Here is a 27,811-nt window from a genome sequence, read left to right as displayed (position 1 = left end):
GGAACACTCCCAAACTCATTCTACGAGGCCACCATCACCCTGATACCAAAACCAGACAAAGATGTCACAAAGAAAGAAAACTACAGGCCAATATCACTGATGAACATAGATGCAAAAATCCTCAACAAAATACTAGCAAACAGAATCCAACAGCACATTAAAAGGATCAGACACCATGATCAAGTGGGATTTATCCCAGGAATGCAAGGATTCTTCAATATACACAAATCAATCTATGTGATACACCATATTAACAAATTGAAGGAGAAAAACCATATGATCATCTCAATAGATGCAGAGAAAGCTTTCGACAAAATTCAACACCCATTTATGATTAAAAACCCTCCAGAGGGCTTCCCTGGTGGCGCAGTGGTTGAGAGTCCGCCTGCCGATGCAGGGGACATGGGTTCGTGCCCTGGTCCGGGAGGATCCCACATGCCGCGGAGTGGCTAGGCCCGTGAGCCACGGCCGCTGGGCCTCTGCGTCCAGAGCCTGTGCTCCGCAACGGGAGAGGCCACAACAGTGAGAGGCCTGCGTACCGCAAAAAAAAAAAAAAAAAAAAACCCTCCAGAAAGTAGGCGTACAGGGAACTTTCAACAACATAATAAAGTCCATATATGACAAACCCACAGCCAACATCGTCCTCAATGGTGAAAAACTGAAACCATTTCCACTAAGATCAGGAACAAGACAAGGTTGCCCACTCTCACCACTCTTATTCAACATAGTTTTGGAATTTTTAGCCACAGAAATCAGAGCAGAAAAAGAAATAAAAGGAATCCAAATTGGAAACGAAGAAGTAAAGCTGTCACTGTTTGCAGATGACATGATACTGTACATAGAGAATCCTAAAGATGCTATGAGAAAACTACTAGAGCTAATCAATGAATTTGGTAAAGTAGCAGGAAACAAAATCAATGCACAGAAATATCTTGCATTCCTATACACTAATGATGAAAAATCTGAGAGTGAAATTAAGAAAACACTCCCATTTACCACTGCAACAAAAAGAATAAACTATCTATGAATAAACCTACCAGTCACAAAAGGAGACAAAAGACCTGTATGCAGAAAATTATAAGACACTGATGAAAGAAATTAAAGATGATACAAATAGATGGAGAGATATACCATGTTCTTAGATTGGAAGAATCAACATTGTGAAAATGACTCTACTACCCAAAGCAATCTACAGATTCAATGCAATCCCTATCAAACTACCAATGGCATTTTTCACAGAACTAGATCAAAAAATTTCACAATTTGTATGGAAACACAAAAGACCCCGAATAGCCAAAGCAATCTTGAGGCAAAAAAAAAGGAGCTGGAGGAATCAGGCTCCCTGACTTCAGACTATACTACAAAGCGACAGAAATTAAGACAGTATGGTACTGGCACAAAAACAGAAAGATAGATCAATGGAACAGGATAGAAAGCCCAGAGATAAACCCACGCACATATGATCACCTTATCTTTGATAAAGGAGGCAAGAATATACAGTGGAGAAAAGACAGCCTCTTCAATAAGTGGTGCTGGGAAAACTGGACAGCTACATGTAAAAGAATGAAATTAGAACACTCCCTAACACCATACAGAAAAATAAACTCAAAATGGATTAAAGACCTAAATGTAAGGCCAGAAACTATCAAACCCTTAGAGGAAAACATAGGCAGGACACTCTATGACATAAATCACAGCAAGATCCTTTTTGACTCACCTCCTAGAGAAATGGTAATAAAAACAAAAATAAACAAATGGGACTTAATAAACTTAAAAGCTTTTGCACAGCAAAGGAAACCATAAACAAGATGAAAAGACAACCCTCAGAATGGGAGAAAATATTTGCAAATGAAATAACTGACAAAGGATTGATCTCCAAAATTTACAAGCAGCTCCTGCAGCTTAATATCAAAAAAACAAACAACCCAATCCAAAAATGGGCAGAAGACCTAAATAGACATTTCTCCAAAGAAAATATACAGATTGCCAGCAAACACATGAAAGAATGCTCAACATCATTAATCATTAGAGAAATGCAAATCAAAAGTACAATGAGATATCATCTCACACCGTTCAGAATGGCCATCATCAAAAAATCTACAAACTATTATTACTGGAAGCGTGTGGAGAAAAGGGAACACTCTTGCACTGCTGGTGGGAATGTAAATTGATACAGCCCCTATGGAGAACAGTACGGAGGTTCCTTTAAAAACTAAAACTAGAACTACCATATGACCCATCAATCCCACTACTGGGCATATACCCTGAGAAAACCATAATTCAAAAAGAGGCATGTACCAAAATATTCGTTACAGCTCTATTTACAATAGCCAGGACATGGAAGCAACCTAAGTGTCCATGAACAGATGAATGGATAAAGAAGATGTGGCAGATATATACAATGGAATATTACTCAGCCATAAAAAGAAACGAAATTGAGTTATTTGTAGTGAGGTGGATGGACCTAGAGTCTGTCATACAGAGTGAAGTAAGTCAGAAAGAGAAAAACAAATACTGTATGCTCTCACATATATATGGAATCTAAAAAAAAAAAAAAATCGTCACGAAGAACCCAGGGGCAAGACGGGAACAAAGACACAGACCTACTAGAGAATGCACTTGAGGATACGGGGAGGGGGGAAGGGTAAGCTGGGACGAAGTGAGAGAGCGGCATGGACATATATACACTACCAAACGTAAGGTAGATAGCTAGTGGGAAGCAGCCGCGTAGCACAGGGAGATCAGCTCTGTGCTCTGTGACCGCCTGGAGGGGTGGGATAGGGAGGGTGGGAGCGATGGAGACACAAGAGGGAAGAGATATGGGAACATATGTATATGTATAACTGATTCACTTTGTTATAAAGCAGAAACTAACACACCATTGTAAAGCAATTATACCCCGATAAAGATGTTTAAAATAAATAAATAAAACCCACATCATCTGCCAGTTGACTCCATCCACGTCGCATTTATTCCGTGTATTCTGTGATCATTTGCTAAGAGAAACTGTCAGTTGCCAAGTGTCACTTCTGTAGCCGAAGTCTGAGTTATTACTTCCTGCTTGGAGTGGGCTGGAGGAATTTGAGGGAACAACAAGGATGTCAAGGTTAAGACTTTTCATTCTTTGTAGAGCATGGACACCCTGGGCTTTGTTGCTGAAAGTAATCATACCAGACACGTGCATAGAGAATGGCTCTGCGAGTGTTAGGGAGATTATGTGAGACAAGAAGGAACACTTAAGGGATGATACAGAAGAGGCTACGTAATGCTGTAGGTGGGGACAGGCAAAGGCAGGCGGGGGCAAATCCAAGACAGAGCCACAGAGGTTTCATCAGCTAGGGATCTTAGCCCCTATTTGTTCTCTAAGTGAGAACGGGATTGTAAATGGTGACGTCTGTGACATTTGTCTCCAAGGTCCCTCTCTGCCGTTTCTGTGCCCTTTCTCTTCTGCTTGGTAGCCTATGAGCTTTGCCACCTATGTGTTCACAGCCTTCTGTGTTCTCCGTGCACCATTTGTGAGTGTTAAGCTGTTCCTTCATAGCGTCTCCCATTTTCTTAATTTATTTTATCTAATTATGAAATATTAGATTACAGTCATTAGTTGTTCTAGGACCCATGTATTTTTTCCTGGGATGTGGTAGTTGTCCCAGTATATGACTTGGGCCATTCCTCCTTTTTTCTTATATTTGCGTGGGATCCCAACACCATCCTCTGTGTTACTCAAGGCAAAATGTGCTGAGTTTTCCTGTATTTTTAGTTCCTTTGTAAGAGGTGGGAGTGGTCCAGGAAAGCTTCCCTGGCATCATGGCTGTTGCCAGGCATTAAAAAATGTGGCCTCTCGGGCTTCCCTGGTGGCGCAGTCGTTGAGAGTCCGTCTGCCAATGCAGGGGACAGGGGTTCGTGCCCCGGTCCGGGAAGATCCCACATGCCGCGGAGCGGCTGGGCCCGTGAGCCACGGCCGCTGAGCCTGCGCGTCCGGAGCCTGTGCTCCGCAACGGGAGAGGCCACAACAGTGAGAGGCCCGCGTACCGCAAAAAAATAAATAAATAAAAAATAAAAACAAAAAATGTGGCCTCTCTTCTGCTCTCCGATTCTGTTCTCAGTGTGTTATCTCAGGACGCTGCTTTGTTCATCTGGAAGTTTTAGTTGAGGATTCTGAGAGCCTTGATCTCGATGGCTCAGATCACCCCCTTCCTGCCCTGCCTGCCCTCTTCCTTGCTGCCCTCATGGGGTGCCAAGCCTTTCTGCACATACTCCTAACGAGAGCCTGTGGATCCCCTGTAGGTTGTGTGGTGTCCCACTTGGCGTGTGATTCTTCTTCTGGGTGTGATCCCCGGTGGCCTGCTTCCAGTTTCCCAGCTCAGGACTGTCAGATCTCCTCTGCTTCTGCTGCTTTCCTAAAACCACTTACCTGCAGGGTCAGGCTGCTGGGGGACAGGGAGAGAGGAAAGAGAGAGATCTGCCCCACCCCTACTGTTTCTGGAGGATTCCTTTTCATCAATGTTCTCTCTCTCTCTCTCCCTCCCACCCCTTTTTGTTCTATTACTCTGTTTTGTGTGGGGATTTGGAGAGATTCACAAATTTCTCCAGCAAGCCTCCATCTTGCCCTTCTCAGAAGACCCCTTGTACTGGTCAGAGCTCTCCAGAGAAACAAAACTAATATATATATAATGATTTAATGATTATATATCATATACACATATATATATATATGATTTATTATAGGAATTGGCTCATGCAATTATAGAGGCTGAGAAGGCCCATGGTCTGCTGACAGCCAGCTGCAGAACTAGGAAATCCCATGCTATAATTCAGCACAAGTCAGAAGCCTAAAAACCAGGAGCCCCCTCGACTGATGGCAGGAGCATGTGGATGTCCAGGCTCAGGCAGAGAGAGCAGATTCCCTTCTTCTGCTTTTTTTGTTCTATTCAGACCCTTAATGGATTGGGTGATGCCCTCCTGCACTGGAGAGCACAGTCTCCTTTACTCAGTCTCCCATTTCAAATGCTAATCGCACCCTCACAGACACATCCAGAAATAATGTTTTACCAATTTTCCAGGCATCCTTTAGCCCAATGGAGTTGACATAAAGTTAAGCAGCACACCATCCTTCCCATCTAGGTTGAAATCATTCTTTCTTTGGATTCCTTCTTTGGATTCCAGTTTCAGATCACAACTGTCTTTGGGCAGTCAATTCTTTGATGATTCCAATACATTTTTATAGTTCCTTCATCTAATCTCCCCTTTTTATGTGGTCTTTAAGAGCTGTATCCTTAGCTTTTTTTTTCTATATTTTTTTGGGCAATCTTTACTGTACCCACTATTTTTAAATCTTTTTCTCTTTGGTGAACATTTCTCTGATACAAATCCAATTCTTAGTCCTCTGCTAAACCTCGGACCTTTGTTTCAGGTTGCTAGTCAGATGTACAACAGGTGAATTAAATTTGGAAAATTCCAAAATGAAACTCTTCAGTTTCCCATTAAAAACGATTTTACCCTAATTCAATGGCCAGAATCAATTTCTCAGAAACCACATAGTCATTCTGGCTTCTTCCCTAGACTCCTGTATTCTGAGTCTCTAACTTCTGTCAATTCTAGCACTGCTATGGTCTGAATGTTTTTGTCCTCTCATCCCCAATTCATAAGTTGAAATCCTGATCCCAAATGTGATGCTATTAGGAGGTGGGGATTTGGGGAGGTAATTAGGTCATGAGGCTGAAACCCTCAGGAATGAGATTAGTGCCCTTATCAAAGAGATATCGGAGGATGTATTGTACAGCATGGTGTCTATAGTTAATAATACACTATTGTATATTTGAAAGTCACTAAGAGAGTAGATCTTAAAAGTTCTCATCACAAGAAAAAAAATCGTGGATGTTAACTAAACTTATTGTGGTAATCATTTCACAATATATACATACATCAAATAGTTATGTTGTATAACTTGAACTAATAAATGTCATTAGTATATTGTAGTGTATACGATATATACCTTGTATACCTTGAACTAATACAATGTTATATGTCAATTAAATCTCAATAATTTTCTTAAAAATTAAAAGATTGAAACAGAAAAAAATTCTACTATTCAAGTTAGTATTATGTAGATGATCAAGTTAATATTGCCTTAAAACCATTAAGATAAATTAGACCTTCACATGTTTTGAATAAATGTATTTATAAGAAAGGTTTAGTAAGCTATTACATTTTTATAAAAAATTGAGCTTGCCTCAGTGTATATCAACATAATTTTATAAACATCATTAATTTTTCACATTAACAATTGCTTTTACAACTTATGTAACTGAGCAGTGCTTCAAAAGCATTGAAACTAAAGGCACAGAAATTTAGCAGAAAAATAAAGCAGTAAATCTATTAGCACAAGATGAGTTTTTGTCTTCAAGAAAATATTGCTGTATATATGGGATCAGTCTACTCTATAACATTGCTGGGAAATTTTTTGTCACTTTAAAATGCTTTTTCCTTTGCTTTCAGTTTTTCTGGCAAGCAAAACACTGTTCAGAAGCTCAGTATCATAAAAGGAAAAATATGTTTCTGATCTTTTTCTTCCCTGAGTCAAGAGGAGCTTATATGTTCCTCTTTGACTTTCTCTTCTCTTGAAGCTTTATTTGTAGCCCCAACTTTTTCATATCTGAGTCAGTTTTTCTGAGATAGACATTGTTTGTTTGCTTGTTTGTTTTTATTACATACGTGCAATCCTTTTTTAATATTTGAAGAGCTTCTTTCATCAATATTTTGGTACATAAAAGCAAACTCTTATCACTAGCATTATTATGACACCTTGTTTATTTTTCCCCTCCCATATTCTCCCATTAAGTTAAAAATCCAGAATGGTGGGTCTCTACCTTGTTTCTGAAATAATTTAGTCTAATCATTGGTCGTGATATCTCTAACTTTTGTTTAACTAAGAAGGTTTGATTGGTACCATCTTTAGAACATGAAAAGTGATATTTATAGCTAGCTGTCCTGTTTTTATACATCTATAAAATGATTTTAATCTTCATTTAGTCTTTATATTTTGTTATTTTAAAAATTCCCTTTAAGGTCTTTCTTTTATTTTTCAGCTTTAAATTATTTTTTGTTTTGCTAAAGAAAATTTGATACAGATATATTTTCTCTTAATTTAAGTAGTATAACTCTTTTTTTTTTTTTTATGAGAAATGAGTATTGCTAAAGCTGTTGTCATCCAGTGCCATTTTGGAGTTAATGAAAGGAAAGTTATTCTAACATATTTTGCAGAGAAGAGTAATTTCAAATAGATAGGCCAAATTAATTCCAGACTGGAAATCAGCCACTAGAAAAACTTAAACATTCAATATTGCTTTTCAGAAATCTGAAAACCTCATGTTAAAATGAGAAGAGGGGTCAGAAGTTCAAGTCTTCTCTAAAAAAATGGAGATATTTAACTTTTTTTAAGTGAAAGGAACATCTAATGAGCCTTGTTTATAATATATAAATAAAGAAATGCATCTCATTTTTGTAAAATCTGTTATGCAATCATTTTATATGCAAGAACGCTAATAGAGAAGATTGGGTACTTCTTGAAATTCAGTTGGCCTGACCCTTAAAAGCTTCAGGGACCACTCCTCTGAAACTTGACTAAACCAAATTTTAACTGCCAACTTGCACCCAAGAGTACATTGACAAGAGCGAAAACTTTCCTCGTGGATATGCTTGTAATGTCTTTTCCAGGAGCTATAGGCGTAGCCAGATGCGTCTTTCCTCAGATCTTTAGAATATCTATATGGGTACATTATTTTATAGTGATATAATATTTTTTTATTTATTTTTATTTATTTTGCGGTACGCGGGCCCCTCACAGCTGTGGCCTCTCCCATTGCGGACCACAGGCTCCGGACGTGCAGGCTCAGCGGCCATGGCTCACAGGCCCAGCCGCTGCGTGGCATGTGGGATCTTCCCGGACCGGGGCACGAACCCGTGTCCCCTGCATCAGCAGGTGGACTCTCAACCACTGCGCCACCAGGGAAGCCCTATAGTGATATAATATTAATGTAGGGAAACTTTTTCTTAAACTGAAGTATAGTTGATTTACAATGTTGTGTTAGTTTCTGGTATTTAGCAAAGTGATTCTGCATTTTTATACATATTCTATTCTATATTCTTTTCCATTATGGTTTATTACAAGATACTGAATATAGTTCCCTGTGCTATACAGTAGGACCTTTTTGTTTATCTATTTTATATCTAGTAGTTTGTATCTGCTAATCCCAAACTCCTAATTTATCCCTCCCCCACCCCCTTTCCCTTTGAACCATAAGTTTGTTTTCTATGTCTGTGAGGCTGTTTCTGTTTCGTAAATAAGTTCATTTGTGTCATTTTATAGTATGGTATTTGTCTGTCTCTGTCTGACTTACTTCACTTCGTATGGTAATTACTAGGTCCATCCATGTTGGGGCAAATGCCATTATTTTATTCTTTTTATTATGGATGAGTAGTATTCCATTGTGTATATGTACCACTTCTTTATCCATTCATCTCTTGATGGACACTTAGGTTGCTTCCATGTCTTGGCTATTGTAAATAGTGCTGCAATGAACATTGGGGTGCATGTGTCTTTTTGAATTAGAGTTTTCTCTAGATATCTGCCCAGGAGTGGGATTGCTGGGTCATATGGTAATTCTGTTGTTAGTTTTTTAAGAAAGCTCCACACTGTTTTCCATAGTGGCTGCACCAATTTACATTCCCACCAACAGTGTAGGGGGGTTTGTAGGGAGACAGTTTGAGCTTTGGATTCACAAAAGAGATGAGATAGTATGTAGTTTAGACAGGGTAGGAGTTAGGATAGGGCCAAATGAAAGTTAAGTAGAGAAAGGAAGAAGGTAAAGATGTAGAAAAGTGTTGATAACACTTTTTCACATCATTGATAACACTTTTTCACACATTATTTTCACATCAACTTCTGATTTCTCCCACCAAACTTACTCTTTTCTTCCCATCCCACCACTGATGGACCCCGCTTCACTAACACCATAAATTTTGATCCTCAGACCCAAAACTTCTTCGAGTCATCATTAAGTCTTCTTTCTTTCATATCCCACATCCAATCTACCAGCAAATCCCGTTGGCATTACATTCGTAATATATCACAGATATGACAATTTCTCACCACTTGCACCTCCATCACCCTCATCACCATAATCTTTTTCACCAGGACAGTTACAATAGCTTTCTATTTGGGATTCCCAGTTTCTTCTCTTGTCCTCTTATTTGCTTTCTTGTGCTGCCCAGCAGCCAGAATGATCCTTTAAAAATGTAAATCAGATCATTTCCCTGCCCTGCTCAAACCTACTGTGCCTTCCCATCACATTCGGTACAAGGCCCCACATCAGTGGTTCTCAAGCCTGTCTGCACATTAGAATCACCTGGGGAGTATTGACAAATTACTGTTGATTGGTACCACCTGCAAATCAACTGAAATCAGATCTCTGGGATCAGGACCTAGCATTTGTGAATTTTTAAAGTTCCCCAGGTGTTTCAGAGGCACAGTGAGGGTTGAGAGTCCTCTCTGGCTACCCCTCCAACCCCATTGCCTACCACTGCCCGCTCTGTCCCCCCACTTTGACTTCCTTGTTGCTCCTCAATCCCACCAAGGATATCTATGACTCAAAGCCTTTGCAACTGCTACCATTCACTCTGCTGGCTACAAGGTCATTACCTCACTCCATGCAGATCTCCACTCAAATGTCACCTTCTCAAAGAGGTCTTTCCTGACCATCCCATCTAAAATAGGTTGACAGTCCTCATCTTGCTCTATCCTATTGCCCTCTTTAGTTTTCTTAAGGGAAGTTTTAGTATTATATTATAACTACTTGTTCATTGATTTTTTTTTCCCCTTCCGTCTCACCACTAGAATGTAGAATCCAGGAGGCCAGGGAATTTGTCTAATTTGTTCACTGCTGTATTTCAAGTTCGTACAATAGTTCCTAGACATTGTAGGAGCTTAATACATATTTATTATTTTTTAAGTTAATTTTTTTACTTGCTTAAGTTTGGGCAATGGCAAAAAGGATGCCCAGAATCTGTGGTTGGAAAGTTTGGAAATTTGGCTTTGCCTCCTACTGGGTTTTGGTGTGGTTTTGACTTCTTTATAATCTCCCCGTGGTTGCTTGGCTGTAGAGCCTGGTGGTCAGCACTGGCAGTGCACTTTGGGGCCTGGTGAGTGGCCCACATCCCCCTTCCACGGGCTTCAGTGGGAAAATTCCACCACTTAAGGCTTGTGTGGGCGGGGCAGAGGCGGAGCCTCAGATCATCCTGAAATCAGCCCAGCTGGGCAGACTCTGAGAGTGAGTAGGGAAGCTGCTGCTGCCGCCATAGTTTTTCCAGAAGGTACGCAGGAATCACCAGCGAGAGCTAGACTGAGGGAAGAACTGGAGAGAAAACACTGAAGTATTAAATCCGTTGCTGCCCAATTATTTCAAGATTTTGTTCAAAATGCAGAGAAGGTAAAATAGAAGTTAGTTGTTTTTGTTTATATTGAGACATAATTGACATATATATTCGTTTCAGGTGTACAAAATAATGATTTGATATGTGTAATATTGCAAAAGCTCACCACAATGAGTCCAGTGAACCTCCATCACCACACGTAGTTACAAATTTTTTTCTCTTGTGATGAAAACTTTTAAGATCTACTGTCTTAGGAACTTTCAAATATACAATACAGTATTGTTAACCATAGTCACCTGACTGTTCTTTAAACCCCCAGGACTTATCTGTTTTATAATTGGAAGTTTGTACCTTTGCAGCGCCTTCACCCATTTTGCAACTGCTCCACCACCCTACCCCCTCAACCACAAATCTGTTCTCTGTATCTATGAGTTCTGGTTTGTTTTTTAAGATTCCACATATTTAAAAAAAAAAAAAAGGTTCCACATATAAATGAGATCGTCAGTATTTGTCTTCCTCTGACTTTTTTCACTTAACATAATACCCTCAAGGTCCGTCCATGTTGTCGAAAATAGCATGATTTCCTCACTTTTTATAGCTGAGTAATATCCCATTGTGTATATATGCCACACTTTATCCATTTATCTCTGGATAAATAGATAGGTTCTTTCCATGTTTTGGCTATTGTAAATAATGCTGAAGTGGATGGACCTATAGTCTGTCATACAGAGTCCAGTAAGTCAGAAAGAAAAACAAATACCGTATGCTAACACATATATATGGAATGTAAAAAAAAAAATAGTACTGATGAACCTAGTGTCTGGGCAGGAATAATGATGCAGATGTAGAGAACGGACTGGAGGACACAGTGGGGGAGGGGGAAGCTGGGACAAAGTGAGAGAGTAACATTGACATAGATACACGACCAAATGTAAAATGGATGGCTAGTGGGAAGCTGCTGCATATAGCGGAGGGAGATCAGCTCGGTGCTTTGTGACGACCCGGAGGGATGGGATACGGAGGGTGGGAGGGAAGCTCAAGACAGAGGGTATATCGAGATATATGTATACATATAGCTGATTCACTTTGTTATACAGCAGAAACTAACACATTGTACAGCAATTATACTCCAATAAAGATGTGCAAAAAATAAAATAAAATAAAATTACTCAAGATAAAAAATAATGCTGCAGTGAACATGAGGGTACATATATCTTTTGAGTTCGGTTTTTCATTTCCTTTGGATAAATACCCAGGAGTGGAACTGCTGCATCATATGATCGTTCTATTTTTAATTTTTTGAGGAACCTCCATACTGTTCTCCATAGTGGCTGCACCAATTTACATTCCCACCAACAGTGCAGGGGGTTCCCTTTTCTCCACATCCTCACCAACACTTGTTATTTGTTGTCTTTTTGATGATAGCCATTCTGACAGATGTGGGTGATGTCTCATTGTGGTTTTGATTTGCATTTCCCTGATGATTAGTGATGTTGAGCATCTTTCATGTGTCTGTTGACCATCTGTATGTCTTCTCTGGAAAAATGTCTAGTCCATTTTTATATTGGATTATTTGGCTTTTTGCTATTGAGTTGTATGAATTCTTTATACATTTTGGATATCAACCTCTTATCTGATATATGACTTGGAAATATTTTCTCCCATTTGGAAGGTTACTTTTTCATTTTGTTGATGATTTCCCTTGCTGTGCAGCTTTTTGGTTTGATATAGTCCCATTTGTTTATTTTTGCTTTTGTTGCCTTTGCTTTTGGTGTCAAATCCAAAAAATCATCACCAAGGCAGATGTCAAGGAGTTTAATGCCTGTTTTCTTCCAAGAGGTTTATGATTTCAGGTCTTACATACAAGTTTAATCCATTTTGAGTTAATCTTTGTGTATAGTGATCCAGTAGCATGTGGCTTCCAGTTTCCCCATAACCATTTATTGAGGAGATAGTCCTTTCCCCACTGTACATTCTTGGGTCTTTTGTTATAAATTAATTGACCATATAGGTATGGGTTAATTTCTGGGCTTTCTGTTCTATTCCATTAATCTATGTGTCTGTTTTTATGCCAGTACCGTACTGTATTGATTACTATAGCTTTGTAATATAGTTTAAAATCAGGAAATGTGATTCCTCCAGCTTTGTTCTTCTTTCTCAAGATTGCTTTGGCTATTCAAGGTCTTTTGTGATTTTATATGAATTGTAGGATTGTTTTGTTTCTGTGAAAAAAAATGCCAGTGGAATTTTGATAGAAATTGCACTGAGTCTGTAGATTGCTTTGACAGTATGGACATTTAAACAATATTAATTATTGCAATCCATAAGCATGAAATATCTTACCACTTATGTGTTTCTTTTTCAGTTTCTTTCATCAATATTTTATACTTTTCAGTGTTTAGTCTTTCACCTCCTTGGTTAAATTTATTTATAGATATTTTATTCTTTTTGATGCAGTTGTAAATGGGATCATTTTCCTGATTTCTCTGATAGTTCATTATTAGTATATTGAAACACAACTGATTTTTGTTTATTGATTTTGTATCCTGCAACTTTACTGAATTTTTCATTCTAACAATTTTTTGATAGATTATTTTGGGTTTTCTTTATGTAATATCATGCCATCTACAAATGGAGGCAGTTTTACTTTTTTCCTTTCTGATCTTGATGTCCTTTATTTCTTTTTCTTGCCAAATTTATTTGACTAGGACTTCCAATACTATGTTGGTTAAAGTGGTGAGACTGGGCATCTTTATATTGTTCCTGATCTTAGAGGAAAAGCTTTTAGCTTTTCACCATTCAGTATAATGTTAGGTGTGGACTTGTCATATATGGTCTTTATTATGTTGAGGTACATTTCTTTTATATCCTCTTTGTTGAGAGTTTTTTAGTCATACATAGATGTTGAATTTTGTCAAATGCTTTTTCTGTATCTATTGAGATGATCATATGGTTTTTATTCTTCAGTTTGTTAATGTGGTGTATCATTGATTAATCTGTGGATATTGAACTATCCTTTTATCCCTGGGATAAATCCCACTTAGTCATGGTGTATGATCCTTTTAATGTTTGTTGAATTTAGTTTGCTAATATTTTGTTAAGGATTTTCACATCTATGTTTATCAGTGATATTGGCCTATAATTCTCTTTTTATTGTGATCTTTGTCTGGTTTTGGTATCAGGGTGTTGCTGGCCTCATGGAATGAGTTCAGAAGTGTTCCTTCCTCCGCAATTTTCGGGAATAGTTTGAGAGGGATAAATGTTAACTCTTCTCTAAATGGTAGAATTCATCTAGTCTTGGACTTTTGTTTGTTGAGAGGTTTTTAATTACTGATTTAATCTCCTTATTAGTAATCAGTCTGTTCAGATTTTCTGTTTCTTCATGATTCAGTCTTGGTAGGTTGTATATTTCTAGGAATTTATCCATTCCTTCTAGAGTGTCTAATTTTTTTCCATATAATTGCTCATAGTAGTTTCTTATGATCGTTTGTATTTCTGTGATACTGGTTGTAATGTCTTCTTTTTCATTTCTCTTTTTATTTATTTGCATCTTCTCTCTTTTTTCTTGGTAACTCTAGCTAAAGGTTTGTCTGTTTTATCTTTTCAAAAAAGCAGCTCTTAGTTTCATTGATCTTTTATATTGTTTTTTAATTTCTATTTTATTGATTTCTTCTCTGACCTTTGTTATTTCCTTCCTTCTACTAACTTGGGCTTAGTTTGTTCTTTTTTTTTTGCTTGAGGTGTAACGTTAGGTTTTTTACTTGAGATCTTTCCCCAGATTAAGGAAGTCTTCAGCCGTTACTTCTTTCAGTAAGTTTTCTGCCCCTCTATCTTTTCTCCTTCTAGGATCTCTGTAGTGTGAATATTGGTCTGCTTGTGTTGTCCTGTAAGTCCCTTAAGTTATCTTCACTCTTTTTCTTTGTTTTTTCTTTTTTGCTCCTCTGACTGGATGATTGCCACTGCTCGGTCGTCAAGTTCGCTGACCTTTTCTTCATTTCATCTAGTCTACTATTGAACTGCTCTGTAGAATTTTTCAGTTCAGTTATTATAATCTTCAGTTCTGTGTTTCTGTTTGGCACTTTTAAATATTTTCAGTCTCTTTTTTGAAATTCTCACCTTATTCATGCATTACTTTCCTGACCTCAGCGATCACCTTTGTGATCAGTATCTTAAATTCTTTATCAGCTAAATCGTCATTTTGTTAACATTTTTTTTTCTGAGGTTTTATCTTGTTCTTTTGTGTAGAGTATATTCCTTTGTTTCTTCATTTTTCTTGATTCTCTGTGTTGGTTTCTGTGCATTAGATAAAACAGCCACGTCTCTCAGTCTTGAAGTATTGGTCTTAGGTAGGAGATGAATCTTATGGTTCCACCCTGTCTGAGCTCTTGGTTGTCTCTCAGACCTTTATGATTGTCCAAGCAGCCTATTCTATTTTTTTTTTTTTCTATTCTATTTTTAATAGCTCCCCCTAGTTGAGGATGTGCCCAGACCTGTCAGTGTCCCAAATGGGAGGATCTCAGTCAGCAGCTAGGTTCAAGGTGATTGGAAGGTGGGCCCTCAGGGTTCACCTCTTAAAGTATGCAAATACATCTCTTTCAGGGGAAGACTGGGAGATGGGAATTTCTGTCTGCTTCCTCTCTGCTGAGCCCTGGGGTGATAGCTGTTAAGAACTGGTTTTTTTGTTTGTTTGCTACCATCCCACTGAACCCATGAACATAAGCCCTACTGAACACCAGAGCAGGCTCTCAAGGGATGTGTCCTCTGGCAGCATACCTAGAAAATATATCTTGTTATCATAGTTAGTGTTGTAAGGCACAAATTCGTGTGTGCCATGTGTTGTACACCACATTTCTTTGCAAAATTATTTCCATGCTGTTTTGACATCTAAATAGAAACAGACAATGTGAATCAGATGAGAGTGGTCATTAGAAGACAGTAGAGAGAAAGGCACGTTGTGAGAATGATCAGGAGTTAGCTTTAGAAGATATGGCAAAAACAAAATGATGAGAAAGGAGGAGGGCATATGGTAAGGACCAGTGAAGTAGTGGTGTAGGAGGAGGAATAGAAATAAAGATGAAGAGGGAAGTGGTTATCTTTGGAGCGCAGTTTTTACCTGATGAGTATACTTCTTTCCTGTAGAGGGGAGGTAGGGCTTTTGTTCTCTCACTCTCTTTTTTAATTTATCTGTGTCCCTGTATCACTTACTTCTACATACCTCTTTCCTACATGCATCTACAAGCATGTAGCCCTAAACAGAGGATAATGATAAATGAGGACAGTCATTCATTCCTTCAGCAAGTAATTTTTATTTATCATCTATTCTAGTCCAGGCACTGGGCTACAATAAAAGATGAACATTTTAACAAGGCAGAAACAGTTCTTTGTCCCAAGGATGGTGGAGTCCAGCAAGGGGGACAGACAGTAGGCCACAGCAACAGTTTGCTGCTAAGAGTAAATAGGGCACCAGGGGAGCCACAGGATGCCACCTATCCCTGAGTTGGGGTGGGGAGTGCTCAAGGAAAGCACCTCTGAGGTGGTGATTGAGGAAGAAGAACTGGCCAAATAAAGGAGGAGAAAGAGGAAAGGAAAGGTGTTCCAGGCAGAGGCAGCAGCAAATCTAGCAGCAGCAGAATGGTTTTGCAGAATGACAAAGCTCAGCATAGCTGGAGTGTGGACTGTAAGGGGTAAGGGAACTTACTGGGAGGTCTGAGAGATCTGGGGATAGATTTGGCACTTTCCCAGGTGTTGGTGTAAGTAGTGGCTAAGGACTGAAGAACACCTATGTCTAGGGATCCCTGGTCATATATTTCCTGGATATAGAAACACGTCTGCAAAGAGGCAGAGGATGAGAACTGAGATTTCTCCCTGGATTAGTTTTCCGGAGTAAATCCCTCTCTCGTCATCTTATAACTGGGAACGTACCTACTACATGGAAAGACAAGAATTCTCCCAGACTCTGTCTGTGTATTGTGACAAATAGTAGAAACTCAAGAAAATGCTTCTATCTGTTCCAAATAGTTGGATATGTTGCTTGTGGCTTCTGCAATGCAAGAAATGAAGACCAGGCAGTGTGAAGCAGTGGAAAGGTGGCTACATCCTGGCAGTCTTATTTTCAGAGCAATATTTAGTTTTCTCCATTGAGAACCAGGACAAATGAGATTCGAGGCAGGGCAGTTGAATGTCTTGAGCATGTGTCCCTTGACCTGCAGACATAAAGTGAGGATAAATGTCAGCCAGGGCGTAACAAGTAAGGATGTATCGTAGTGACCTACATTTTGGCCTTTTAGAATGTAAACCAAACAATGTTTTAATTGTCCAGATACACAGAATTCCAGGAACAGGCTAAATTACCTTCTTGGATCACTTGAGCAGTTATAAATCACTGATTATATATTTGAGGTACTTTTTTGTTATTTATAGAAGGTTGATAACTTTTCATTTGCATAATATCTCGTAATAGTTCATTAAAAAATGATGTACAAAGTAGAAAACAATATATCATTTAAATTACTCGTGAAGTAAAGCCATTCACCTTCCCCGGCCTTGTGCTTTATTAGAATAATTTTGACTGTAAAATAGCATTTCCTTTATGAGAATTTATATATATGTTTTTGTATAAGTTTTCCAAAGGTAAGATGAGGGGAAGGAAAAAGTAATCCTAAATCCTTTATCCCTTGGTGGCCAGTTCTCCTAGTGTGATGGACTTTAGCACCTGTCTGTGCTCAAATCCCAGCCCTGCAACTCGAGCTGTACAACCTTGAATAGGTTATCTAAACTCTCTGAGCATCTGAGCGTCAGTTTGCCCACCTGTGATATAGATATCTCAGTACATAATTTTTTTTGGGGGGCGGGGGTTCGCGGGCCTCTCACTGTTGTGGCCTCTCCCGTTGCGGAGCACAGGCTCCAGACGCGCGGGCTCAGTGGCCATGGCTCACAGGCCCAGCTGCTCCGCGGCATGTGGGATCTTCCTGGACCGGGGCACGAACCCGTGTCCCCTGCATCGGCAGGCGGACTCTCAACCACTGCACCACCAGGGAAGCCCAGTACATAATATTTTTATCAGAAGATTGCATTGAGAATTAATTTAGCTCATTCATTGGACTTCTCTTGTGGCGCAATGGTCAAGAATCCACCTGCCAATGCACGGGACATGGGTTCAAGCCCTGGTCCGGGAAGATCCCACATGCCACAGAGCAACTAAGCCCGTGTGCCACAACTACTGAGCCTGTGCTCTAGAGCCCGTGAGCCACAACTACTGAGCCCGTGTGCCACAACTACTGAAGCCCATGTGCCTAGAGACCATGCTCCTCAGCAAGAGAAGCCACTGCGATGAGAAGCCTACGCACCACAAGGAAGAGCAGCCCCCACTCGCCACAACTAGAGAAAGCCCGCGCACAGCAACAAAGACCCAATGCAGCCAAAAATAAATAAATATAATAAATAAATTTATTTAAAAAAGAAAGAATTAATTTAGCTCATTCATGCTAGTACTAGATACATAGTGAAGGCTCAATAAATGTTGGCAATTACTAGCTCTTAGAATAGTGGAGCTAAATGTTTTGATTGAGATTTTTATGAAAACTGTGGACGTTTCCTCAGAATAAAATACTTATACACAGGACGTTTTGCATATATTTTCAGGAGTCTCACCAACCCCTTGAGGCTCTTTCATAATTAAGAGCAGCTGAGAGGGACTGAGATTCTGTGTACAAGGGAAGGGATTGCCTAGATAAGCACAAGGTCCACTGCTATGTATGAAAAATTGGTAAATTTGATAATGGGAGGATATGGAATTCTCTTCTGTTTGCATCTATTTTCTCATTGAAGTAAGAAGCAAAGCCATTGGTTGAGAATGAGGAGGGGAGGGAATGTTGGTGGTCTAAGGAGAGAAAAGTGAATAATTGGAAGAGTGAGAGAGTGAATGGCATAGGGAAAATGTAGCAGGATTGCCAGGCAGCCCTGGGACCCACCTGAGGTTTGTGCTCACACATTCACAGTGAGATCAGGTAACTGCTGAGCACAAGTGCAGAGCAGAAGCATCAATGAGCGGGAATTACCTGGCAGTCCAGTGGTTTGGACTCCGCCCTTTCACTGCTGAGGGCCTGGGTTCAGTCCCTGGTCAAGGAACTAAGCAAGGAACTAAGATCCCCCAAGCTGTGCAGCACAGCCAGAAAAAAAAAAAAAAGAAAAGGATCAATGAGTATAACGAAGTTTGGGTATTTCCAGATGAGTCCCATGGAAGGAGAGGTAAGGGAATTGTGGTGTCTGATACGTTTCTCATGCGACTTCTACCCCTTGTTACAGCCTTTGTATGAGAATCTTGGACTGTGTGGTGGTGTGCAGACTCTCTGTTACTGGGAAGTGATGGGAGCTCCATCATGGGAGGGGCAGGAGTGCCGTCCCTTCCCTCCCCCTCCCCACTCATCTCTTCCCTACCAGGAGCTGGAGGAATCAGAATCTCTGTCTTCCATTGCCTTGGGGGGAGGAGGTAACCTTCTGAGCTGGGCAGGGAGGGAATCTACTCTAAAATAGACGCTCTTGCCTCTTTCCACCTGTTACTACATCAGGTAACTGTATTACTTATGCTAAGTCCATCTTAGGTAACTACATTCCTGGCAATAGAATGTTCAGTTGTATTATCAAAGTGTTCTTTGATAATCAAGTTGCCTATGCAGTTAATAAACCATTTTCCAAGGAAAAAGTACTTAGTGCATAAAAAGGCATGTTCATACTGAATTTCCATGACTTAAAGTTTGGGGAAATATATGCCTTATTTCACTTGCCTTAAAGGGTAGGAAAATAAAAACAAATGAAGTTAAGGGTGCAACTTTCCCTGCTCTTTTTGCAAAAGTGTACACAGTCAATTTCTCTACCTATTTGACTCCACTGGTAGCATTTTCTTTTCTCCATCGACTTGTTTCTGCTAAGGCCTTGAGAACAGGAGTTGCTAGCAGCTTCCTTCCCGTTGCTGCCAGAATTTGCGCTGTGATGAAACATGACCCAGGGAAGCCAGAGAACAGAAGGGAAGCCAGCACTTTCTGCCTCTGCCACCTCCATAGGATCTGGGCTTCTCCTTTCAAGACTGGGTTCCAGGATTAGTACTCTTTCCCTTCCTCTTATATATAGCCCTTTTTTTTCTCAAGCAGAAGTTGTTTTACCAGCTGGTGTGGAGGTCCAGGGCACACCCTACTGAGGCAGGAAATGAAGCATGCGCTCCTCTCTGCTCATCAGTAGAAAGGCAGTGTGAGATGACAGTGGGCAAAGACAGGCTTCCAAAGTCAGCTAGACCTGAGCTGGAGTACGATTTATTGCAAGTTGCAATAATTTTTCCACGTCTTACATATAATTCCTCCTCTTCTTCCTGCTTTTCCTCTTTTCTTCTTTTCCAGGGTGTTCTGTCACCTATGACAAAAGCATTGAAATCAAACTGGCTTCAACCGTAAGGATTTTATGGGCTTGTGAAATTGGAAATGCTAGGTGAGACGGCTTCCGAGTGACCTAATCCCACGGCCCTTGCCCCCATATATGTATTTCTTTAGCTCTTTGCTCCTTAGTGGACTGACTTCATTCCCAGGTTGGCGACAGCTCTGAGCCTTGCATCACAAAGAAACGATTTTTGAGGAATGTCCAAAATGTCTTCCAGAAGGCGGGGTAGAGCTTTAGCGGAAGCCCCGGGAAGCCTCTCCCTGGTCTCAGTGGATCACACGACAATTTACCAAACCTCTGGAAAGGAGGATGGGATTGCTTTTAGATAGCTAAGACCCATCCAAAGAACTGGGGATGGGGTCAGCCTTCTCAGAGACTGTATAGGGGAAGAAAACATCCATGGAAACAAATTGAGGTTTTGTTAAGAAGGAAGAAAGAAGGAATGAATGCAGGGCAGCCAACCAACAATGCAGTCTACCTGGGGCTCGTGCACTGCTCAAGCAGGCTCCCTTCTCTATTTGGTTCCAGGTTAAAACTGCTCGGCCACCTGGCCCCGGAGGTCTCTTATGTCCCCCAGTAGCATTTTCCTGAAGTAGACTTTCTGGGCACACAGTCTGTACTAGAGTTGTAGAGACTTCATTTGTCACTCGGTCTTTCTTGGTGCTTTCGGTGGCCTGGTTTTTCTGAGCAGGATATGTCTTTTTCTTTTATTCATTAATCCTCTCCCTGGCACTCTCACCATCTGAGGCTTCTAGGCTGCCATTCAAGATTCCTGTGCTCTGCCCAGTGAGTCACCTTCCTAGGAACTCATCATCTGGTCTTTTCTTGTTACTGACTTTGGCATCAACTTTGAAAAGTCTAAAACCCAACTGTGTTTGCTGGCTCTCCATCCCTTATGCCAGATTCGTGTCCGTTCCCATTTCATTTTCATCGTCATCACCCAGGGGCTTGAACCGAGCCGGGGAGACACTGTGAGGGCAGAAACAGTAGCCCAGGTGTGCTCAGCACTGCAGCTCAGAGGAGGCCCAGGTGTGCCTTTTCACGCGACAGGAGTGGCTGCCCTGGAGGCGAGCCTCCCAGCCTAGAGACTGGAAGATGAGGCCCCACAGCCGCCATCTACAAGATGAAGACCAGGTCTGCTTGCTCTCTTTGGGGGAGTTGCTGCCACGGAGGAAAGGGAAACTATCCTGTCGCTGGAACATTTTAAAGCCTTTTCCCAATTTTCCAAAAACACAAATTAAAAACTGATTTACTACAAGGTGGTTCTGCCCTCCTGACATCTGTACATCATAATCTGTCAAACTCTCTCTTCCAGGAAGAAATATGCGTTCCTGTGAATGAAGAGGGTGAAGCAGGCGCCTTTCCTATATTCTAAGACTTTTTTGGTCCCTTGGAAAGAAAAATGGCACTGGCTTGGTAATTGTAAAGGCGCCTTTTAAGATCTTTTATATATGTCCATACGCTTATGAAAGGGTCCAGGACCAAGGGATGTTATTATCATGATATTAGCCATCTTGGAGAACATACTGTGTGCCCGATACTAAAATGTATTCACTGATTTAGTCGTCACAAACTGCCTTGAGGGTAAGTGGCTCTAGGACTCATCCATGGAAGCTAAGGACCCAGAGAAATTAATAATTTGGCCAAGTTAACCCACTTGGCAAAGAGCAGAGTTGTTACCGGAGCGAGTCTCCAAAGTTCTTGCTCTTAACCACTTGTACCCTACTTGGAAGTCTGCCCACACCCTTTTATAACACATCCCTTGCATGATAGCACGTTGTATTACTTCTCCTACTTTTAGGACTCTTCCTTTGTCGTCTTTTTGGGGGGGCTCCTTTTCTCTTTCCTATTCCTTTTTATGATTTCAGTGTGGAGGGAAGTTCATGCCAGCAAGGAGAGGTCTGACAAAGATGTCTGGGCCTGAGGGGGTTACTGGGTAGAGTCAAAAGAGGGATGTTGGACTGGATGAATTCAATGAGTAATAAATTGATCCCAAAGGCTTAGAAGAAAAGGGTCCAGAATCTTGACAGGTGGAAAGTTATGCACAGTGGCCTCAGGAAGCAGTCAGACACTGGGGAATGAGCCACAGACACTGCGGAATGAGCCACAGACCTTCTGTTTCTTACCTTGGCTTGTCCACCACCTGATTCACTCTATTTATTCAAAATTCTAGTGACCAGATCATCTGTAGGCCCTTCCCGGCATGGTTCCTTTGACATACCTGTATTTTGTCTTTGTCAATCCTATGTCAGCTTTATTATCTTAAAGGATCCTGGACCTTCCTGGGTGAAGTTAAAAAAAATAAATCTTAGAGCAGAAGCTCTTTCGTAGTTTTTTTCATGCACCAAAGATTTATTGAATATATACTATATTTCTGGTATTGCCTTGGGTTCAGGAAATTATTCAGATGATAAAGACATCTTTAGCCCCTCTATAGAGGAGACAAAAAGAGGGAAAAGAAAACATTTTAATCCAACGAATGTGTGTACATGAGCAAACTCTGGTTCACCTCAGGTGGTAACGTTTGTCTTGACCTCCAGTCCACACCAGGTGATGAATCTCGTTTCAACCTTAAATGCAGACCATTTCTTTTCATGAGATTTAGTTTTGGTCAGCTGTCACTGTATTCAGAACTCCGTGGACCAGGCTTGTGTTTTCCCCACTGTATCTCAGCATCCATCCCAGAGCCCGAGATGCAGCAGGAACAGCAGGAAGCATTTATTGTAAAAGATCACTTCTCATAAACCACTTGGTAATGTTAGTGTGCCCTGTGTATGGATTTCTTTCGCCCTTTCTCCCAACTTGACTCTCAGCCCTTTCAGACTTTCTAAAGCCTTTGTTTGCAAGAAGGACCCAGGAACTAAAGAGATTCTCAGGGAACTAAAAAAAATCTTTCTGGAGGAGAGAGAGGTTGATATAGGTGACTCCTGAACACCTCTCCTCCCACGGGCACACCAACAGCTTGACATCTACAGCCACACACAGAGCAATCACACCTGCAGGAAATCCAGAAACGAACTGAGGGACTCCTACACAACGGAAAAATGAGAAAATACCCTCATGGAGATGAGCAGAAAAGGCCAGACACACCCTTGCCATAAACACACCCTTGGCCCAGCACCGTACAATGGGGGGCCTCCCAACTCCCAGCTTCTCTCTGATGAGTGAGGGGTTTGGAACCCACACTTAGCGTCCCAACTTTTAAGATTCCTACCTGAGAGACAGGCCCCCAAACATCTAGCTCTGAAAGCCAAGACTATAGCAAACAAAGGAGCAGCTGTTTACAAGGGCACAAGCACTCATTGTGTCTGTTCCCCAGGGCTCTGCCCTGGGGAGCAGGCAAGATGGACCATCTCCCAGTCTTTCCCTGAAGGAGCTCCACCTGCATACTTTGAAAGCTGCTGCCTGAGGATCAGACTTCTCATTTAGCCCACGTCTAGATGCTGCCTGCAATCCTTCTTGGAGACCAGGGAAACAGATGGACATCTCCTCTGCTATCTCCCAATAGCCCTCTTCATGTATCTTCAGTCTCTCCCTGGAAAGGGGTTGTACACATGCTTGTACCCCAGTTTTTGCTCTGTTGCCCAAGGGATGGGTCCCTGGGTTGCCTGGCTTTGATGGCAATCGGGCTTCCGTTCGTGGTCCAGCAAGCAAAGAAGCGGTTATTAACAGGTGCAAGAGCACCCCTCTTTCACAACTATATACACGAGCCTAATGCAGAGAGAGCAGGTAAAAAAAAGCCCTTCTCCCAGTTTCTCCCTGGAAAGGGCTTAACTACATACTTTCCCAGCTGCTTCCTGAGGGTACAGCTTCCAGTCAGCCTACGTCTAGGCACTGAATGGGATCCTCACCTTTGGGACACTGTTGGGTCTTGGCAAACCCTCAACTCTTGGGAGCCACTAACAACAAAAGAGATGAGTTGGACAATCACAGACATATGAGAGACAACCGAGAGCTAGGGTGGGGCTAGAGGATAAAGTTCATCTCCTACGTGAGACCACGTTGTCAAGGCTGGGAGACGTGGCTGTTTTATCTAATGTACAGGAGACAGCATGGAGAGTCAAGGAAAATGAAGAAACAGGAATATGTCCCAAACAAAAGAACAAGATAAATCGCCAGAAACAGATCTTAACGAGATAGAGATAAGGAGTTTACCTGACAGAGTTCAAAATAATGGTGATAAGGATGCTCAGTGAGTTCAGGGGAGCAGTGCATAAACAAATTGAGAATTTCAACAAAGAAATATAAAATATATGAAGTACCAGACAAGACACAGAGCTGAAGAATATAACTGAAAAATTTAATAGAGGGGTTCAACAGCAGAATAGATGAAGCAGAAGAAAGGATCAGGGAAATCAAAGACAGGGCAGTGGAATTCATCCAATCAGAGGAACAGAAAGGAAAAAGAATGATAAAGAGTGAAGATAGCTTACGAGACTTAGGGGACAACATCCAATGGACCACTTTGCACATTACAGGGGTCCCAGAAGGGGAAGAGAGAAAGGGGAAGAAAGAAAGCTTATTCAAATAAATAATGGCTGCAAACTTTCCTAATCTAGGGAAAGAAACAGACATCCAATCCAGATCCAGGAAGCCCAGACGGTATCCATTCTGGAGCCTTTTCCTGTGATTGGGGATGGTGGGAGAGTGAAAACACGGGAGTGAATCCTGTGTGAAACTCTCGCTTGCAGTAAGCCTGAATTAAACTGTTATCACTGCATGTGATGGGCTGTTGTGTTTGTCTAATGAGCCTGTATGTTTTCCCATGTTCCTACTGTCTTCGGGTGTAGGAGATCTGAGACAGGAGAATGGGTGAGAACGAAGATTTCAGAGCCTGACGATGCATAGCATGAGCGAGTCATGACTGAAAACACTGCCTAGCATCTTGGCTGCTGTCGCATGTGTGAGGAGAGGGTCGAGGAAGAGGTGAGAGTAGGTTAGCTGTTTGCTCTTGCATGTTTCTATACTCAGGTGAAAATGTACAATGACATAGCTGCTGATTTCAATTCGTTTTGGCACCAGAAATAAAATCCTCAGAAGAAAGATTATCAGCTTGCCTATTTATTAAAAATCAAGCAAGCGGTGGTTGCAAAGATTTAACTAAAGCTTAGACTCTTTGAGGGAAACAATGCTGAACTACGTGTGGCCTCAGAACCTTGTACAGGCTCCCATTTACTGTCTCTGTGCTCACCCCACCAGCGTGACACCCCTCGATCCTCCGCCTTCTGCTCCATTGGCCTGTGGCCATCATCCATTCTCAAACTTAAGCTGTGGACAAGAGTGTTGTCACTTGGCACAAATGAACTTATCCAGGAAACAGAAACAGACTCACAGACATAGGGAAGAGACTTGTGGTTACCAAGGGGGAGAGGAATAAGGGAAGGATGGATTGAGAGTTTGGGGTTAGTAGATGCAAACTATTATATATGGAATGGATAAACAACAAGGTCCTACTGTATAGATTAGGGAACTATTCGATATCCTGTAATAAACCATAATGGAAAAGAATATGAAAAAGAATATATGTATGAATAACTGAATCACTTTGCTGTACACCAGAAACTAACACAACATTGTAAATCAACTCTACTTCAATAAAACAAACAAACAAACAAACAAAAAGTGTGGTCAGTTGGAAGCCTGGGAGTGTGAGTATCTTTCCCTTTCGGTCCTAATTCTGAATCATGTTCACAGGCAATCCAACCCGTAAAACCAGTGCGATTCTTATGCTTTCACTCTTTTCACCTTATGGAGCCTCAGTTTCCTCATCTGTAAAATGGAGAAACTAGATTTCAAAGTTTCCTTCCAGCTCCAATCTCCTATGGCATCTGTGACCTTTCTCTGCTGAGTAGAGAACTTAAGGTGATAATCAATGGGGTACCTCATTTTAAGTAGCAAGTGAGTTTCTGAAATAGCATGTGTGTGGAAAATTGTATTTTAAACACGACAACAATGGTTTTTAAAGGACATTTTTAGTGACTTGCTTTGGAAAGTTCTTTTCTCCAACTTCACCTAATTTGATGTGTTTTGATAGCTTGATTTAAAAAAAACCACGTATCTGTTGTTTTCTGTCTATAAAATATATACTTGTTTTACCATGTGCTTGTTAAATAAAAGCATCAATAAAATCCTCTATCTCCATGATGCAGAAATGGTGTGGAAATCATCTGAAGAGAGTTAAATATACAGCACTTGTTTCTGGGAGAGTGTCTGATACAGCAGTTGTGTTTACAGATCAACAAAGGACAAAAAACCAAATTCTTAAGTGCAATATTTTAATTGAGTACAAGGAACAGCAAATATATCAAGTGTATACTGAGTGAAATTTTATTCAGTGAAACGGAGAAGGCACCATTTCCTTTAGTAAATTAAAGAACACAGCTTGAAGGACATTAGAAGTTATGAATTACAAGGGGGAAGGAAAATGCCTCCTCAATTTGGGGAGAAGGCTTAGGCATCTGATGATGTCTGGACAACTTGAAGATACCTGTGGGCTTAACTCATCGTGCAGAAGATCCAGGCAGAATAACGGCTCCCCAAAGATGTCCATGCCTGATTCCGGGAACCTTTGTCTATGTGACCTTCCATAGCAAAAGGGACTTTTGCAGATGTGATTAAGGCTAAGGACCTAGAAATGAGGAGGTGAGCCCAGTCTAATCTCATGAGTCCTTAAAATCAGAGACCCTTTCCTAGAGATGTGGTCATAGAAAACGTGTCACAGAGATGGGATGTTTCTGGGTTTGAAAACAGAAGAAGGGGCTGTGAGCCAGGGTGTGCTGGCAGCCTCTAGAAGCTGGAAGAGTCAACAAAACAGATTCTCCCGTAGAGCCTCCGGAAAGGAATACAAGCCCTGCGGACACCTGATTTCAGGTGATGAGACCTGTACTGGACTTCTGACCTACAGAACTGTAAGGTAATATATATATATGCTGTTTTAAGCAACTACATTTTTGGTAATTTGTTACAGAAGCAATAGAACACCAATGCACTTATTCAAATTCATATCCACATAAATAAAAACGCTGACATTTCAATGTCACATGACTTCACCAAAGAAAAATCAAGATTTTGTCTTCCAAATCCCTTACTTTATGCTCCATGAAGGAAATATTTATGTCCTACAATGCTGAAACAAGATCAAAATTAAAAACTGGGTGGTGCTTTAATTTCTCTGACTGCCTGTGGCCTTTCCTTGGCTCATATGGGCTGACTGTGTTTCTCTTGCCCCTTCCTTGGTGCACAGCAAGCTCTCTTTTGGCGATGGTTGCTCTCTGCCTTTCATGATTAACCTGCCCTAAAAGCCCTTCAATTGTACCTTCCCATTTGAAATATTTTTGAGAATTGTTTCAAGATTTTTGTGGAGAGTCTTATATTCTAATCTTTTCCTTGAGAATTCCTCTTTTAACTTATCATGCTTATTATTTTAAAAATATTCTTCTAACAACTTCAATTTGTTGGGTCTTTTTATCTTCAGATGCTCTTGGCCTTGAATATTGAGACAAGGTGAACCTGTCTCATTTGAAAACATTTTGTGTAATTGGATGCACAAAGAACTCATCACTGTAGGGATTCCTAGGTATAGAGTCCTCCAGGCAAATATTTTCTACAGATTCCTTCTGGGGCTCCCACTTCAGGGAGACTGGATGACCTATCTATCTAAAGGCTTTCCCTTTAGCCTCTTTCATCCAAAGGCAGGAGTAGGGACCATCTAAGCAGCCTAGATCAACCAAAGGTGAGGGATGTTCCAAAGCAATGGATTCATGCAACCCCATGTTACCTTTCTTGGTGTAAAAAAGGAAAGAGAGTAAAATGTTTCTCCCAACCCAAGCTTGCCTTATCAGTTGAGTGCCAGGAGCATGGAAACATCTAAGGGCCTTAGAATTCCATCTCTAGTACACCCAGGCCACTCACTTTAGTCGCTGCTATTTTATTTGGTTTGAATGTTTGTGTCCCCCCC

The 27,811-nt window shown here is 40.9% G+C and overlaps 1 protein-coding gene across 3 annotated transcripts in view; it reads left to right on the top strand.

Annotated features, from left to right (window-relative positions):
• UBE3D (ubiquitin protein ligase E3D) overlaps positions 1-27,811 on the top strand; it is a 435,152-nt gene that overhangs the window by 303,277 nt on the left and 104,064 nt on the right. The window contains exon 11 of one of the 3 annotated variants that reach the window (XR_013830715.1): positions 21,170-21,201. The exons of the other annotated variants lie outside the window; for them this stretch is intronic. The gene's annotated coding sequence lies outside the window, so the exon portion shown is untranslated. Of the gene's footprint in view, positions 1-21,169; positions 21,202-27,811 lie in introns of those variants that run through there. 3 annotated transcript variants of the gene reach the window in all.

Source organism: Stenella coeruleoalba, assembly GCF_951394435.1.
Source record: "Stenella coeruleoalba genome assembly, chromosome: 12".
In the NCBI taxonomy this organism is placed as follows: domain Eukaryota; kingdom Metazoa; phylum Chordata; class Mammalia; order Artiodactyla; family Delphinidae; genus Stenella; species Stenella coeruleoalba.
The sequence above is the reverse complement of the archived record's forward strand: the minus strand, read 5'-3'. Positions and strand labels throughout refer to the sequence as shown.